The following is a 14,379-nucleotide window of genomic DNA, read 5'->3' as shown; positions in this document are numbered from 1 at the left end:
CCTCTCGCCGTCGTGGCCTCTCTCGTTGCGGAGCACAGTCTCTGGACGCGCAGGCTCAGTGGCCATGGCTTACGGGCCCAGCCGCTCCGCGGCATGTGGGATCTTCCTGGACCGGGGCACGAACCCGCCCGCGTCCCCTGCATCAGCAGGCGGACTCTCAACCACTGCGGCACCAGGGAAGCCCTGGAAGCCATTTTAATGTAATTCATATCACCTAGGACAACTACTATTTTCATTTTCCCCTGTTCTCTCTCAATCTCCATCCAGAGATTGTCTAGTTTAGAACCAGAGATGTGGGTTATCATAGCTAACATTTGCAGCCAAAGTCAAAACTGTCCTGCCCTTTGGGGGTGGAGGCGGGGCGTAAAGAAGAGGGGGATGGGAAAGCAGGGCTGGGAATAAAAAGAAACTTCTTAGGGAAAAGGATTCATATTTATACTTCCTGGGTATCTGAAGTTAATAGATTGGTTAATGGATTGGTTCCAAACCTAGTCTTTGCACTCTGACCTGGTTTCCAACCTGCCTTTTATTTAATTATTTATTTATTTAATTTTTATGCCTTTTATTTTGGTTTTCTTAGTGTATTACATAGTAAGATCATGTTTTATTTCAGTTTTCTATAGTTATTATTATTATTATTATTATTATTATTATTATTATTATTATTATTATTGCGGTACGCAGGCCTCTCACTGTTGTGGCCTCTCCCATTGTGGAGCACAGGCTCCGGACGTGCAGGCTCAGCAGCCATGGCTCACGGGCCCAGCCACTCTGCGGCATGTGGGATCCTCCCAGACCAGGGCACGAACCCGTGTCCTCTGCATCGGCAGGTGGACTCTCAACCACTGCGCCACCAGAGAAGCCCCAACCTGCCTTTTGATAGCTGTGTGAACTTGGACAAGTCAGTTAACGTCTCTGAGCCTCAGTTTGTCCCATTTGAAAAACGGGGTTGATGATGGTTCCTATCCCATAAGGCACTGCTGATCAGTCTATGGGGTAATGGAAGGGAAGCCCTTGGTACTGTGCCCATCACACAGTGGGCTCTCACAGAACACCAGCTGTTGTCAGTAATCATACTATTGTTATTAGTACAAATCCTTACAACCAACCAGAGGCAGGAAATAGTATTCCCATTCCAAGATAAGAAACAGAGACTGTAGCCCTTCTGTAACAGGCAAACCCCTCTCCTCCTGCCACGCATAACCCTATCGCAAGCCTCAGACCAGCTGGACCTCAGTCATCCTACACTCATGGACCCACCTAAGGCACCTGCCATCTGAAGCCATCCCTTGTCATCAGCTGCTTCATCCCCTGAGAACCAGCATCACCCTGTCCATCTCTGACAACCACGACCTCACCCTGGTGTTGTCGCCATGTGCAAAAGCACATGTCTGTATCCCTGCACTGAACTAGGGGGGTGGGGATCTCAAGGGATTCCCCAAGTGTAGCTACAAGACCCAGCACAGCACCAGCAAGTGAGACACACAGTAAATCCCGGGTCATTGAATGTCACTGTTCCACTGTGATTTTTCTGTGTAATCAGTTCATAGTTATTATCTACATGGATTAATATGGACAAGTTCTTAACAATGGCACAGAGTCAGGGCTTAATATCTCCATGATGCCATTTTATTGTAGCTCCTAATAACGCTAAATACAGAACGTGATGCTGCACTATATCTGCACTAACACTGTATCATCATTGTCATTGGTTTTGCTCTCCCTCTGCATCTCTGGAAGGTAAGGATGGATCTTCCAGACTATCAAATCCATGTTTTTTTTTAATTTCTCCAGAGCCTTGCTCAGTTTAAGCTCCTTATTGAATTTTGCCTCCACAACGTGAAGACAGATAACAAGATGGAAAACACTGAACAAAACAGGGTGGGACTTTTGCTTCCTCCTGGTAGCTGATTGGCTTGTTTCTTTAAGCAGCTTTGCCACCATGGCTCACCATAAACGAAGAGAAATCTGAAAGCCATGCATTTTCCCCCGATGGAAATGAGCAAAAGCTCACCAACTTGGAGGGCAAAAGTCCATGAGCTAGCCGGAAATCACCACTGCCTAATAACAGCTGACCAACACTTTAGGAGCCCAGCAGGATACGAAAGGTCTGGCTTCCCCCCACCCCCCCAAAAAAGGCCAACATGTGTTGAGGGGGTGGAGAGGGAAGGGGAAAAGGAAAAGAGCAGTTAACATTTAGGAAATGATTAGTTTTCCAGGGACACACAGCCTATCACAAAAGCATGCAAGGGGCTGAAGAAGCAACTCAGAACAGCATTATGTGCAAACAGTTCTAAGAGAAAAAATGTTAATGCCGTCTATGCGGGAGGTGCTCTATTGCAGCACCCAAGTCAATAAGGGTTTAAGCAGGGAGCGTCCACCAAGCCCTGCCGGCTCCCTGCAAGGTGCTGGGGGCACAGAAAAGCACGTCATGTCTGGAAGAGCTTGTGCAATGGAACAGGGAGAGCCATAAGCAGGGGCTGCAAACTGCTGGCCCCAGGGGCCACATCGGGCCCACACGTGTTTTGTTTGGCCTGTGAGCCTTCTTTAAAAATCTGAATTGAGGGCTTCCCTGGTGGCACAGTGGTTGAGAGTCTGCCTGCTGATGCTAGGGGACATGGGTTCGTGCCCCGGTCTGGGAAGATCCCATATGCCGCGGAGCGGCTGGGCCCGTGAGCCATGGCCGCTGAGCCTGTGCGTCCGGAGCCTGTGCTCCACAACAGTGAGAGGCCCGTGTACCAAAAAAAAAAAAAAAAAAAACTGAATTGAAGCATTTGAAAATCCGAAGAATTTTAATTAAAAAAAGAATGATACCCAGCTTCTCTTTCAGAAGTAGAAGGTCTGGCAGCTGTGAATCTCCTTTCTGGCCTGGGGAAATGGGGAGGCGGAGACGGGGAGCTGGAATCAAAGAGCAGCCACCTGGTCTAGAGAGGGGACCGGTTGCCGGCCAGTCCACACTCTTCCTACTGTGTTCTATCGGGTTCACCTGGTGCATTCATATCACCTGCTCATCTTCCTAAGCAACTGAATTTGCAAGCCCTGTTGGGAATCCATGGCCACAACACAATACAACAGGATGTGAGTTGTGATCATTCAGGGTGCATGGAGGGGATGAAGGAATGTTTCCTGAAGGAGGTGACCCCTAGGCTGAGTCATAAAGCATCAACAGGAGTTAATTAGAAGAGGAAGTGGGAAAGGAATTGAAACCTGTCCCGTCTCCCCAGCTGGGTGAGACGTGACTGTCAGAAGTGAATCTGCAGGCACCCACCCTCTCCAAAGAATAACGCCATTCCAAACCTTCATTATCCAAAACCGACATTCACCAGCTGCCTCTAATCAGACAAGCCTTCCTTCTGATCCAAGCAGAGGCATCCATCTGGCAGAAAGCACTCAGCCTGGAGGGTTGGTGAGGGCTGGGTCCTTATCCCAGATACACATCACTGGGTTCACATCACTCAGCAATTCAATCAATACTCATGAGGGTCTATTATACAGCAGGTACTCGAACTAATAATGGGAAGCCATAAAAGCTTTCAAGTCGTTGAGTCTCAGGATCTAGTTTGCCCTTTTAAAAGCCAGGCGTGGGAGCAGGGAGACAGCTGGGGCCGGTGGTGGATGCTCTCCAGAGGGTGTTCTGGCGCCAGTGATGTCGGGTCTCACTGCTGGACCAAAGGGGAGAGAGTTGCATAATCAAGGGTCAAGGGTGTCAGCAACTGCTCAGGTATAAAATGTGAAAACCGTATGCTGCTGTCTAAGCCGCGGCTGCTGAGACCACCTCCACACGTCACCATGACTGATACAGTGATCTCCCCTATCCTTTGGCACCCCTCGTTTTTTTTCAAAACCCTTTGCAGGGAAAAGTGGGATAAGTATGTGGGGAATGTCTCTAGCTGAGAAGGCACATATGGACTGTCCAGGGAAATGACAGGCAGGAGACACTGCCTTTGGCCAACCTCGAGGCGTGGCGAGAGGACAGCGGAACTCTGCACCAAGCAAAGGCCAGGGGGCAGCCCCGAGCCCCCCTTCTATTTCAAGAGCACTTTCTGGGAGGCCATCTCCTCCCAAGTGTTCTGAGGGGAAAGCGGCGCTGCAAGGCTGGTGATCTGGATGCAGTGACATTGAGAGCACAGCCTGCGGGAGAAGCCCCAGGTCTCCACCGGAGGTGTTCCCTGAGCATCCAGGACAGTCTGGCCTTAGCCTCATAGGTTGTTCTTGGACTGAATGCAACCGTCTGTTTTGTAAAAAGCGATACACCACAAGGACAGGAGTGATCTCTCTTCGAAATCTCTCAGTGAGAAGATTGGCTCAGTGATCCCAAAGCTGCCCCTGGCCCTGGTTGGATGACTGATTACTTAAGTGGACTATGGGATAAACCCCGATATGATAAATGCCAGAAGGGACCCCTGTTCCTACAGCTGCTCTCCCGTAAATTTCAGGGGCTTCCCACACAGAGGCCCTTTTCTTTTTCCTCTTTCCTTTTGAAAAACAGGAAAAGCCAAACATCCAACAAGAGGGTCACTGGTGTATGCTCAGCCACATTAAGTATAGAATGTTCTTCAGTGACCCCAGGCCCAGGACACCACATGTGCACAGGTCTCCCTGAAATGCCACTCTGATCTCGTCCCTGCCCCTGTTCAAAACTTCCCACAGTTCCCAGTCGCCCTCGGGATAAAGTCCAAGCTCCTCACGGGGACTGGAAGGCCCTCAGCCACCTCTTCAGTCCCACCTGGATCCCTTCCAACTTTGCCCTCCAGGCAGAAGTCCTTTCTCTCCCCAAAATAAATATTGAATTTGTCCTCTTCTCCCCTCTCCACTGCTGAATTTACAACCATGAACGTGTTGTCATACATACACACGGTCTGCTTTCCTTACTATATGCTTTCAAAATGCAGAAGTGATATATGTGTCTATATTCTTCTTATAAAACATTAAAGGTAAAGTTAAAGCAGCCTTTGACCGTCACCACCAACCCCATCCTCTCCTCCCTCCCAGGAGGATGAGAGTGAATTTGATCTAGATCCTTCCAGTCCATTTTCTTTTAGACATTCACACCCACCTCGAAGTATCCTTCAACAACACATAACATGAGCTGTGAATTCTCAAAGGTACCGAGGCATGGGGCTGCACATATGTTTTGAATTCATTGCGTGCTGCCAACTGGTCTCTCAAGCAACCCCACACTCACTAGCTGAATCAGGGGACCCCATGCCCCACACAGCCTCCCCAAGACTTGCGTCAGATTTCCTATTTTGGGGCACGTTTTAAAACATGAAAAAATGCACCCCAGAAACAACGCACGTGTCCTTGCACACTGGAAGATGGATAACAGTGGCATATCCAGAGAAGAGGAAACTACTCTGCAATCTAATCCACCCAACGACTGACACATACAACGTGGAAGATCTCACTTTCAGGAGAGAAACCGGGTGCAAAGAGCTACATCCTGGACGATGCCATTTCTACACAAAAGGCAAAACCAAACCATGAGGTCAGGAAACAAATCTGTGATTGTTAGAAGCTGAGGGTCAGGGAGGAGGTTGACTACAAAGAAGCAGGAGGGACTTTGGCGGGGGATGGAAATGTTCTGTATCTTTATGCCGATGATTACATGACTATGTTACACAGCTGTGCGCATTTATCAAACCACCTAGCGCCGTCTACTAAACAGGGTGGACTCTAGTGTCTACAGATCAGACCTCAGTACACCTGACTATATCAGGGAGATTTGGAATCTTTTCACATGTACTGTCCATTTTGCTTTCTTCTTTTGAGAACCGTTTGTATGTATCTTTTACTCACGTTACTATGAGGCTGTTTGGTTTTTTTGTTGTTGACTTTGGGGAACCCTTTATTCTTTATTATTAAAGCTGTTCTTTTTTTTTTTTTCTCAGTCTTTTTTTCTTTACTGTACAGTCATATTTCTCAATCTTCTCCTTTGTGCTTTGCTCTTTCTCTGGCTAACTTCCCCCAAATCTCCACGTCTCACTCAAATGTAGGATTTCAGTGTGAATTCCCTCACCTCATACACACTACCTTCCACATTATTTGATTTCATATTCTTTCATATTCCTTACACTAGAGTTACTTTTTGGCGTATGTTTGCTTGTCTCCCCACTAAGTAATAAGCGCCTTTAGAACTGGTACCATATCTGTTGTGATCACTACTGAACATCCAAGACCTTGAACAGTGCTTGGCACACAACAGGCATCCCACAAATATCTGCTAAATAAATGGAAGTTAAGAAAAAGCTAATACAGGTGCATATGATGTATATGCACATGTGTCTAGCATTTAATACACACTATACGTAATTGTTCATGACACAGCATATCATGGACAGCAACAAACATCACGCATCTCACCAGATAACAGCAAATTTGGCTTCAGTGCAAATCTCATGAGTTACAGTATTTAACTACAACTTTTAAAATAGTGAGATGCGGGGCTTCCCTGGTGGCACAGTGGTTAAGAATATGCCTGTCAGGGCTTCCCTGGTGGCGCAGTGGTTGACAGCCCGCCTGCCGATGCAGGGGACACGGGTTCGTGCCCCGGTTCGGGAAGATCCCACGTGCCGCGGAGCGGCTGGGCCCGTGAGCCATGGCCGTTGAGCCTGCGCGTCCAGAGCCTGTGCTCCACAACGGGAGAGGCCACAACAGCGCGAGGCCCACATACCGAAAAAAAAAAAAAAAAAAAAAAAAGAATCACTTTAGGGCTTCCCTGGTGGCGCAGTGGTTGAGAGTCCGCCTGCCGATGCAGGGGACGTGGGTTCGTGGCCCGGTCCGGGAAGATCCCACATGCCGCGGAGCGGCTGAGCCCGTGGGCCATGGCCGCTGAGCCTGCGCGTCCGGAGCCTGTGCTCCGCAATGGGAGAGGCCACAACAGTGAGAGGCCCACGTATCGCAAAAAAAAAAAAAAAAGAATATGCCTGCCAGTGCAGGGGACATGGGTTCGAGCCCTGAACCAGGAAGATCCCACATGCCACGGGACAACTAAGCCCGTGCACCACAACTACTGAGCCTGTGCTCTAGAGCCCACAAGCCACAACTACTGAGCCCGCATGCCACAACTACTGAAGCCCGGTGAAATCTGATGTGTATTTTAGTATATCTCTTTAGTATTCAGACTAGCCTCATTTCAAGTGCTCAGTGGCTACGTAAAGCTAGTGGCTACCACACTGGATAGGGCAGTTTTAGATGCCTGGGGATACAACAGTGAGCAGTCCAGAAGCTCCTGTCCACCACTACCAGCCTGGACCAAGCACCTGCATCCCCTGTAGTTTGACCCGGGTGCCCTGGCTTCTGGCCTAGATTTAGTCTCTTCTCAACACAGCAGCCAGATTGATCATTTTGAAAGCTAAATCAGAGCAAATCAGGTTTTTGTTTTAAACCCTTCAGTCACCCCCCATTTTACTGTGCACAAGACAGAGTCTTTTAGAAAGGCCTGGAGACTTCATGTGCAACGTCGCTGAACACTGCTCTGGTTTCCCCTTCCACCTCTGTCCACCTCGCTCTCACCACTCCAATCCGTTCTTCATCCTGCTCCTCCCTCTCACAGGCCCAGCCCTGCCCTCAGCCTCGAGCCTGGCTCTTCCCTGGGCCAGGAACACCATCCTCTAAGACTAACTCCTTCACCTCTTTCAAGGCTGCTCCAGTATCAGCTTGTCAACAGAGCGTGCCCTGAAGCCACCTTAACACTGCAGCCCACCCCAGCCCTCCAGACCCTGACTCTTCTCCACTTGTTCCCATAGAACACATTACCCTCAAATACACTGTGAATGTCCTCAGTTTATTATGTCTGCTGTTCCCAGTGTCTACCCCAGCTGCAATGCAAGCACCATTCGTGCAACATCTTTCTTGTTCCTTTCTGCATCCCCAGCACCTAGAACCCTGCTTGGCACAGAGTAGGCATGCAATAAGTATGTGTTAAATTGATGAAAATGAATAAATGAATGAATGAATGAAGCCCTCAGCCCTACAGAGTTTACCATTTCAGGAGAGAAGACAGATATACGGTATCGATTAGTACTGTCTCAGTTTGTTCAGGCTGCCATAACAAAATACTACAGACGGGGTAGCTTAAATGATTGAAAGGTATTTCTCACAGTTCTGGAAGCTAGGAAGTCCAAGACCAAGGTTCTGGCCAATCTGGTTTCTGATGAGAGCTAACTTCCTGATTTGTAAACAACTACCTTCTTGCTGTGTCCTCACATGGCCAGAGAGAGGAGGCAAGCTCCCTGCTATTTCTTCTGATAAGGGCACTAATCACCTCACAAGGACCCCACCCTGATGACCTCACCTATCCATAATTACCTCCCAAAGGCCCCATTTCCAAATACCATCACATTGGGGGTTAATATTTCAACATATGTATTTTGGAGAAACACAAACGTTCAGTCCATAACAAGTACTATGGACAACAGTGAGACTCAGGAATGGAAATGGGAGTTAGGGAGGTTGCTATTTTATGAGGCAGCCCCCAAAGGAAGGCAATAATTATAAATATAGCAACCACCACTTACATAGTCACTACCACATGGCAGCCCTGTGCTAAGCACCTTACATCTACTAATACAGTGGTGTCAGGAGTCGGTGTAGTTTTTGCCTGCGCTGCCTCCATCCGTTCGCCAACTCCCTGTGGGGACTACCCTGTACCCACTGTGTGGCTTGGATAGAATGGAAACTCCAGGAGGACAAAGATTTTTGTTTCTTTTCTTCCCTGCTGGATCTCCAGGAGCTAGAACAGTGCCTGCCACCCAGCAAATGCTCAGTAAATGAATGGCTCAACCAATCCATCTTAAACAGAGTAGCAAATGTTAGGGCCAAATTACCAGGGAAAGGGAGCCCTGAAGAATAACCAATAATAACAATCATTTTTATGTCTTCCTCAGAGCTTACTTCCACTGTGCTAAGTGCTTTGCATCATCCCTGGGAGAGGGAAACTATTCTCCTCTCTGTGCAGCAGCAAGAGCTGAAGTAACCTGCAAAAGCAGGCTGACGGCACTTCCCTGGTGGCACAGTGGTTAAGAATCCGCCTGCCAATGTCCTGCAGGGGACATGGGTTCGAGCCCTGGTCCGGGAAGATCCCACATGCCACGGAGCAACTAAGCCCGTGTACCACAACTACTGAGCCTGTGCTCTAGAGCCCGCGAGCCACAACAGCTGAGCCTGTGTGCACAACTGCTGAAGCCCACATGCCTAGAGCCTGTGCTCCTCAACAAGAGAAGCCACCGCATTGAGAAGCCTGCGCACCGCGACGAAGAGTAGCCCCGGCTCGCAGCAACTAGAGAAAGCCTGCGTGCAGCAACGAAGACCCAACGCAACCAAAAAAAGAAAAAAACTTATATATATATATATATATTAAAAAGCAGGCTGACACCTGAGGGGCACCCTCTGATTCCTGTCCTTTCTGAGACCTCTCCCCATTTCTCTTTCTTACATCTATTAGCCAGTGTTTTGTTCAGATGTTTGCAAAGAACACTAGTGAATCACTGCCATTTTATGATCTATGTAACCAGAATGTTACCTTTACGCATTAAAACGTATTCAGAAACCACCACTCCAAGCAGCCACAGGAAGTAATAAAATCCAATAATTGTAACAGTAATAATATGAGCTAACTTTTGCTGAGCACTTACCAGGAGCCCAGGGGCTGTGCTGAACACCCGCCAGCTGTTCATCCCCTATTTCCTCCTCACAGCCACCGGTGAAGCTGGTGCTTTACCATCCCCATTTCATAGGCGAGGAAACAGGCTTACAGAGGTCAAGTAACTTGCCCCAAAGGAACCCAGGTCTGCACCGCCCCTCAGGCGACCCAGGTGCCTTCTGCTGCTTTCAGTTTTCCTTCCTTTCTTCACTGTCCCTTCCCTCAGGGCAAACCCTCTGCTTCCCACCCTGTCGGGCTGTTTCACATCTAAGAAGACAATGACTGGAGACTGGACATCGCTTGTTTCCTTGAAAATAAAGCAGTTCTTGACAGCCACCTGATCCAACAAAGTCCCAGGGCTGCGTGAGCCACCAGATGAAGATGACTGCCAGCATCACCCCGCCCCTTCCCCAACCCCTGCTGCTCCCAAGAAATGCATGGTCCAGGAGGGAAAAGAGGCAGGTAAACAAATAGCCCTGGGGCTCAGATTACCCACCAGGCACCAGCAAAACAACACCCCATACCCCTGCCTGCCCCCCTCAGAAGAAAGAGGAAGAGAAAATAAAAGAAAAACATTCAAAATTCTGGAATTAAAAAATGACCGAGACCATTTTGGCCTCGTGTATGTGAACCTTGTGTTTATGGGCTGGCATTGTTTTTGTTTTTAATGACAGGGTTGGGAGCGGGGCCACCACAATCCGTGTATTGTTAGGGCTGCTACAGGACCGAAACACACCCAGGAGAGAGACAGGTACTCAGATAGTTTGGGGGGCGGGGGCAGGGGGTGGGCGGGAGGGTATGTGATCATTTGCAGAAAGAGCTCTGTCTCCCGTCTGCTCTGAACGTTCACAGTGATTATATGCTGGTCACAAAGCCAGGCAGGACGCCTGGATGGAGCGTTTTGCAAATGCCCACAGATTTCACACCAAGACTGAGGCTCTGCGCAGGCTCCCCAGACCCCCGTCCAGAATTTTCCAAACACTGCAGCCCCCCTCCCATGGCTTCTTGACCCCAGTGTTGGTGGAACGGGCCGGCAGCCAGAGCAGGCAGTGTCTTCACACAGGGTTTGGGGTTTCCATCTGTGCCGGGGGAGGAGGGCAGCCTGGGGAGCACACTTGATCCTTCCTGCTCCAGGCCGAGAAGCATCCTTGCTTGCTTTTAGTTTCGCTGTCCTCTAACTTCTAGGAGTGGCCCCAGGGAGCCAGATGGCCCAGGTCCAAATCCCAGCGGCTCTGCCACGCCTTAGCTGTGTGACCTGGCGGTGAGGGTAGGGATATTTTTAATCTCTCTGAGCTGTGGGTCCCCCATCTGCAAAATAGTGATAATAATACTACCTTATGTGATGGTTGGGAGATTAAATGAGATAACATATCTAAAGCATTTAGAACTGAGGCTGGCCCGTCATAAGAACTCCATCACTGCTAGACGTTTTATCATAACTGCCTTGGTGAGGCTATAGCGAGCATGAAATGGGAAGAACATGCTTGGCCTGATATACGATTTCAATGTTACTATAGAAACTACTTCTATTATTGGGACTTCCCTGGCGGTCCAGTGGTTAAGACTCCACACTTCCACTGCAGGGGGTGCGGGTTCGATTCCTGGTGGGGGAACTAAGATGCCGCGTGCCACACGGCATGGCCAAAAAAAAAAAAAAAGAAAGAAACTATTATTATTATCATTTACTATTACTGTTATTAGATCCTTAGATTACTGGGGACCAGAAAAACGGAAGAGATAGAGGAAGAACCCGTCAAAGGACCCATTTTAGCAGCATTCTCCTGTAAGGCCTAGAGTTTCTGAGGTTTCCTAGGGAAGGGGTAAAAGTGACCACCAACGGAACTCATCCAGGGTCCAAATTATTCCACGTCGTTGCTCTGTTTCCATCTTGATTCAGGGTTTCCCCCCACCCAGCAGACACAGGGTATATAAAGGAGTCCTGGCCTCTTACAGAGATTACAAACCAGCATCCGGAGTTTTTAAAAAAACAAACAAACAGGGAGAATGCCATGTCTCCAGCCAACTAGGAAAGGAAATACAAAGTAAAAAGCTTGAGCATCCAGGAGGCCATCTGACATCTAACACACAGTGAAGTGCAGCCATTCGTTAGCAGGCCCGCGGCTACCTCGCCAAAGAATACGGACCAGGTCCTCACTTCCGCAGGAAAGGGTCAACACCGCCACTGGTGTGACCAAATTCAGGGAGAATCACACAAAGAGGAATAAAGGAAGGCTGTCTTATCGTCCAGGAGGTTCTTTACTTGAGCTGTCCGAGAAAACTGTCCATCCCGGGCAGGCAGAAGGCCCTGGGACACAGATTCCCAAACCCAGCCTGCCTGCCTGCCATTCAGGAGGAAGAAAAAAAAGCTAAAGCACAAGAGATCAACTGGATATGGACGGTGAGAATTCACCGGGTTTCAGACCAGCAATCACACAAATCAGTTGCAGGGCTGGTGGGGGGTGCGGAGGGCGTGAGTTCTGATATTTCAGAACTCCCTCTTTCCAGTCCGGAAAAGCTCCAGCCCTGGACAGAAAGGACAAACCGGACAGCATGGGGGAGGGACGGAGAGGAGACGGAGGAAGAGAGAGGAAAAGCAACCAGAAAAAGAAACTGATTTCTTCTACTTTTCAGGGGAAGCCTGGTTTATGCAAAATTCTGCACTCAAAGTCGGCAAAGCAACAACAAGAATAAAAGCCACGCTTAACCAGGCAAAACAAAAATGTGATCACATAACAAATCCCCCCGGGGAGTTCACTGGGTACAGCATTATGATCGGCCCTGCACCCACCGAGCCTTTCCAGCACCAGACCCATGCATGGAATTCCAGTCGGGCCCTCGTGCCAAGGCCTCAGACCACGAGGCACTCCTCACCTCCAAGATGTAACTGCTCCCAGATAGTGGAGACCAGGCCACGAGGCTCTGCCCAGCCAGCGATTCTCTGTTTGTTCTGCTGCTGCTTCCAGGAAGGTTTTTCTCCTAATAAATCTCTCAGGAAGTCCCACTCAGAGTTCAGAGGATCCATACAACCCTCTTCTCCACTGGTTAGAGCTTTAGAGAGATTCACTGTGACCACAGGACTGTGTCAAACGAACAAGCCTCAACTTGTCACTGCCAGTATGCAAAAGAGGCCTGCGACACCCTATGACAAGCAGCAGAGCAGATGCAGTCCCTACCTCCTCAGAGCCCCGCCCAGCCACCGCAGACAAACACACGTTTCTTCAGGGTTTTCTCCAGCAACTAAACAGCTCCAGTAGCCAGGACGCCAAGTGGTGGGGGAGCGGAGGGATGAGACGGGGCTGCCAGCCTCTCTCTGGAGAACAGAAGACCAGAAAGGAAACACCACAACCTCACCCTCTTCTCCCTAAAACCCCTCACAAGGGAGTTCCTCTCTTCTCCCAACTTACAGAAGGGCCTGAGGTCAGGGGCTCGAGTGAACACAAGAATATTCCATGCCTGCCAACTCTCAGGAAAATGCATGGTGTATCCGCGCACCGAACACATGCAGCCTCATGGCTGCGCTTCCCGAAAGCCTACACTCCGGACCCCAAACACTGGCATGAGTAAGAGCACATTAGCCTAGGGAGGATAAATCTAACCAAATCAACAATCCATGCCAAAAGAATTACCATGATAGGGGAGTGAGGGCCCCGGCAAATCAGTAAGTGCAATGCAGAAGCAGAGAAAGTTTCAAAAAACAGAGTTGCTGAGTTTTCGGAAATCACCTTGTAGGGGTTAAGGGGGAGGAGACGGTCAGAGGATGGAGGTCGCATCGTATGGTTCACAGACCTCTCGGTTAGCAAAAGGGGCCTCCAGACCGTCTCTGCGGATCCAAACCCGTACCGACGGGAGGGGGGGGTCTATATTGGGAGGTTAGATAATAACACGCTTTTCAGCAAGAGCACAAATCCAGAATTATCTCACTGCAAGGGCCATTTGATGTCACCCTCTTCCCCTCCCCCCACCCCAAACGCCCAAACTCGCTGCCAGTCCAGAGTCTGGGGATGAGAAAAGTGCACGGTGAACACACCCATTGGCATCCGCAAGCCCCTTCCTTCCGTCCAGTTACTCACCGCGCATCCCGACCCGCAAGGCCGAGGCTTCCGAGTTTCCAGAAAGGCAGAGGACAGAATTCTAACTTACTGGAAGGTGGATTCAGCCGTGTCTCCGCAGGTCACCGGGGCCGCCAACAGCCTTTCCGTGTGGAAATCCACTCAGGGGGTTCCAGGCGCGTGCCGGGGCCCATCCTCGCTCGCGGCCCCTCGCTGATTCTCCGGGTCCCGGCCGCCCGGAGTCCGCCCGGCCCGCGGGCCCATGTGCTCGGCGGCCGCACGCGCTCGGCCCGCTGGAGCGCGGGGCTGGAGGGCGGCCCGTGACGTCACGGCGGCTCGCGCTCCGGGCTGCGGGGGAGGGGAAAGCGCGCGCCGCCCGACTGGCCGCGTGCGTCCTCGGCCCCAGCGCTGCCCGCGTCCCCCAGCTCCCCGCCGCCCGGCCCGCCGCCCCGCGAGCCCCTCCGCCCGCGGCCGGAGCAGCTCGGGGCATCTTGCCGCGGAGGGCCGCGCGCGGAGGCGGGGAGGGCCTGGGCCGCCGGGGGCCCAGATGGCGCGGGGAGGGCACGCTCCGCACCGGGCTGGGGGACCTGGCCACGCTCGCGCCGCGGCCCGAGAGAGCCAGCTCGAACCCCGTGGTGATGCCCATTCACTTGCGTGCAGCGGTTTCAGCAGTCCTGCTCTCTGCCC

The 14,379-nt window shown here is 50.5% G+C and overlaps 1 long non-coding RNA gene across 3 annotated transcripts in view; it reads right to left on the bottom strand.

The window, feature by feature from the left end:
• The window catches only part of LOC307065659, a 345,545-nt gene extending 331,705 nt beyond the window's left edge, over nucleotides 1-13,840 (bottom strand). For all 3 annotated transcript variants that reach the window (XR_013811344.1, XR_013811345.1, XR_013811346.1), the window contains exon 1: nucleotides 13,784-13,840. This is a non-coding gene — a long non-coding RNA (uncharacterized lncRNA). The remainder of the gene's footprint in view (nucleotides 1-13,783) is intronic.
• Nucleotides 13,841-14,379: the final 539 nt, after the last annotated feature.

Source organism: Hyperoodon ampullatus, assembly GCF_949752795.1.
Source record: "Hyperoodon ampullatus genome assembly, chromosome: 17".
Taxonomy (NCBI): Eukaryota; Metazoa; Chordata; class Mammalia; order Artiodactyla; family Ziphiidae; genus Hyperoodon; species Hyperoodon ampullatus.
The sequence above is the reverse complement of the archived record's forward strand: the minus strand, read 5'-3'. Positions and strand labels throughout refer to the sequence as shown.